Source organism: Eleutherodactylus coqui, chromosome 6 (genome assembly GCF_035609145.1).
Source record: "Eleutherodactylus coqui strain aEleCoq1 chromosome 6, aEleCoq1.hap1, whole genome shotgun sequence".
Lineage (NCBI taxonomy): Eukaryota > Metazoa > Chordata > Amphibia > Anura > Eleutherodactylidae > Eleutherodactylus > Eleutherodactylus coqui.
Genome location: NC_089842.1, coordinates 230,070,680 through 230,075,055, shown reverse-complemented (window position 1 = coordinate 230,075,055; position 4,376 = coordinate 230,070,680).

Here is a 4,376-nt window from a genome sequence, read left to right as displayed (position 1 = left end):
GTATAGGGCTCACGATAAGTATCTGTGAGTTCAAATACATATATTCATGCATGAAGCTTCTCATTATAACCAATCTGGAGCAAACCAGTGAAATCTTCTGGAATATGATTTATTCCCATAAGGGCGCCCACCCACTGGCGTTTGCGATTTTCGTGCGTGAAGAACGCAGCGTTTTCGCGGCGTTTTTTCGCGGCGTTTTTTGCCGCGTTTTCGTGGCGTTTTCGCGGCTTTTCCATTAATTTCCATTGACTTTCATGGGTGCATTAGGAGAAAAATAAGGACACATATGCAACTGACAGTTCCTATGTTAAAAAACGCAACGCAAAAAAAAACGCCAGTGGACAGGAGTACATTCAATTCTAATTGCTCTTGAGAAAAAACGCAAAACGCAAAGAAAAAAAAATCGCCAGTGGGTGGGCGCCCTAACATAGCTTTAGTTATTTTATCTCCTCCCCAAAACCGTTAGTTTAGTATCCCGTTTTTCATGTTTTCTTCAGTTATAGGATTTATGAGATGTGTTGTTGCATGGATGTGATGGTTTGGATGGTATGTAATATGTGTATTATCTGTTAATCTGACCATAAGACCCTTTTAGCTTTAATTTTAGCCTGAATTAGGGCAAGTTTCGGAAGCAGCAGAGGTAATTGCTGAGCACTCACCATAATCTTTGAAAATTCCTGGGGAACAGAAGTCCCAGAAGATTGGAAAAGGGCAAATGTTGTCCCTATCTTCGAAAAAGGGAAAAAGATTGATCCAGGAAACTATAGGCCTGTGAGCCTGACTTTTATACCGGGAACAATCTTTGAACAAATTCTTAAACAGCATGTATGCAAGTACTTGGATAAAAATGGAGTAATTAACAAGAGCCAGCATGGGTTTGTAACAAACAAGTCATTCCGGACAAATCTAATTTCCTTTTATGACAGAATCACTGACTGGGTTGATCAGGGAAATGCAGTGGATATAGTATATCTTGACTTTAGTAAAGCATTTGACAAAGTATCTCACACCATAGTTATTGAAAAAATGACCAAATATGGGATTGACAAGGCAACTGTTAGGTAGATTCACAACTGGCTGAGTGATCGTACTCAAAGAGTGGTCATAAATGGCTGCACATCCAAGTGGAAAAATGTATCAAGTGGGGTACCACAAGGCTCTGTCCTAGGCCCAGTGTTGTTCAACACTTTTATAAATGATCTGGAGGAGGGAATTGATGGAAAACTGATCAAATTTGCAGACGACACAAAGCTAGGAAGGATTGCTAACACTAGGTAAGAGAGAGTATTCAAAAAGATCTAGACACGCCCGAACAGTGGGGGGTGACTAACAGAATGGTATTTAACAAGGAGAAATGTAAAGTCCTACATCTGGGCAAGAAAAATGAAAAAACACATACAGAATGGGAGGAATTGCGCTAAGCAGCACATGTGAAAAAAACTTGGGTATACTAATAGATCATAGACTGAACATGAGTCAACAATGTGATGCAGCAGCCAAAAAGGCAAACACAATTCTGGGATTTATTAAGAGAAGCATAGAGTCTAGATCACGTGAGGTAATTATCCCCCTCCACTCTTCCTTAGTCAGACCTCTTCTGAAATACTGTGTCCAGTTCTGGGCACCTCACTTTAAAAAAGACATAGACAAACTGGAGAACGTTCAGAGAAGAGTTACCAAGATGGTGAGTGGTCTGCAAATCATGTCCTATGAGGAACGGTTAAGGGATCTGGGAATGTTTAGCTTGCAAAAAAGAAGGCTGAGAGGAGACTTAATAGCTGTCTACAAATATCTGAGGGACTGTCACAGTGCAGAGGGATCAGCCATATTCTTATTTGCACAATGAAAGACCAGAAGCAATGGGATGAAAATGAAAAGGAGGAGACACAAATTAGATATGAGAAAAAGCTTTCTGACAGTGGGGGTGATCAATGAGTGGAACAGGTGGCCACGGGAGGTGGTGAGTTCTCCTTCAATGGAAGTGTTCAAACAAAGGCTGGACAAATATCTGTCTGGGATGATTAACCCTTTGCAATCCAATCTTGGATTCAGGGTTTCCTAGGGGGCTTTCTCTTGCTGCCATTATACAATGGCACCATCTGCTGGCTAGAGCCAGTACTGCGGTATATGACATGCTGGAGAGGCCCCCGACAACAGAGCGGCTAGTAATCTACAGTAAGAATACCCTGCCGGACATCTTCCGTCATCGGAGCTGTACAGTCTTCAATCAGAATGTCTTTAGAAGTCAGACAGTGGATTGGAAAGGGTTCACTGAGCAGGAGGTTGGACCAGATGACCCTGGAGGTCCTTTCCAACTCTACCATTCTATGATTCTATGGCTGATAGCCGGATGTTTCACATAAATTTTCATGTATTTAGTATTGGTACTAATTTGTATATGGTTATTATTGCTATGTGAGCCGTGGGTCTGTTCTGTTTTGTTGCTGTCGTGTTTTTTAATTTTATTATATAAAAAAAAAAAGATCTACAGGATGTAACTCATGATCAGTATAGGATTAGTAATGTACGTATACAGTGACTCTACCAGCAGAATATTGAGTGCAGCTCTGCAGTGTAATACTGGATGTAACTCAGGATCAGTACAGGATAAGTAATGTACCGTGTTTCCCCGAAAATAAGACACATTTATGAAATTTGCAGAAATCGCTAATATAAGGCACACCCCGATAATAAGGCATACTAAAGTGTGCAGGCAAGTCGAGAGGCCTGTCCCCTGCTGCCATCCCCGTTGTCTCCTACCTCCTTCTGTGCTGTACGAGTGTGCTGTTTTGAGCTCCCCTTACTGGCTGGAAAACTCCATACTGTAGTTCTGTTGCTGCTGTACACGTCTGCTGTGATGAGCTCCTCCTGGTGGCCGGAAGCTGGAATACCATCCCTGCTTACAAGAGGAACTTCTGTCTGCAGACAGGTACGTTACTTAAATTACAGCCCTTATTTTTTTTATGGCTCTGTTTGTGAGTCAGGCAACCATATGTGTGATTCTTAAGGCTGGGTTCTCACAGAGTGTATTTCCAGCCTTAGGGGGTGAGCATTACAGTCTCCAGACAGTTTGTGGGAGCCAGGTACTTTACAGCTTTTATTTTTTGTGGCCCTGTATGTGAGTAAGGCAAATTTTCTGTGCCAGAAGATGATGACATGACTGTCATTGAGTAATTTTTGCTTTGTTTTCACAGTTTGTCTAGCTATATTGGTTTGTGGTGACAACTACAGTTCTGTGCAGTATATACGGTAATAAATGTTCAGTTTTTTTGTTAAACAATAAATGGGAATTCTTCTTCATTGAAAAATAAGACGTAGTGCATATTTGGGAGCAAAAATTAATATAAGATGGGTCTTATTTTCAGGGAAATAGGGTATGTACACAGTGACTGCACCAGCAGAACAGTAAGTGCAGCTCTAGAGTGTAATACAGGATGTAACTCAGGATCAGTACAGGATAAGTAATGTATGTACACAGTGACTCCACCAGCAGAATAGTGAGTGCAGCTCTGGAGTATAATACAGGATGTAACTCAGGATCAGTACAGGATAAGTAATGTATGTACACAGTGACTCCACCAGCAGAATAGTGAGTGCAGCTCTGGAGTATAATATAGGATGTAACTCAGGATCAGTACAGGATAAGTAATGTATGTACACAGTGACTCCACCAGCAGAATAGTGAGTGCAGCTCTGGAGTATAATACAGGATGTAACTCAGGATCAGTACAGGATAAGTAATGTATGTACACAGTGACTCCACCAGCAGAATAGTGAGTGCAGCTCTGGAGTATAATATAGGATGTAACTCAGGATCAGTACAGGATAAGTAATGTATGTACACAGTGACTCCACCAGCAGAATAGTGAGTGCAGCTCTGGAGTATAATACAGGATGTAACTCAGGATCAGTACAGGATAAGTAATGTATGTACACAGTGACTCCACCAGCAGAATAGTGAGTGCAGCTCTGGAGTATAATACAGGATGTAACTCAGGAGCAGTACAGGATAAGTAATGTATGTACACAGTGACTCCACCAGCAGAATAGTGAGTGCAGCTCTGGAGTATAATACAGGATGTAACTCAGGAGCAGTACAGGATAAGTAATGTATGTACACAGTGACTCCACCAGCAGAATAGTGAGTGCAGCTCTGGAGTATAATACAGGATGTGACTCAGGTTGAGTACAAGTAATATACATAGTAAATAGTATTCCAATGCTTGCCCCCAAACCCAACACTACTGTACTTCTACGTAGGCAGTGTCTGACTCTAAGGGTTATTTTTTGTTTATATTGGATTTGCAAATATGTTCCTGAATTACCAGAATTTATACACCCAGAACATCTTATCTGTAGGACGTCCAATTCCTCGA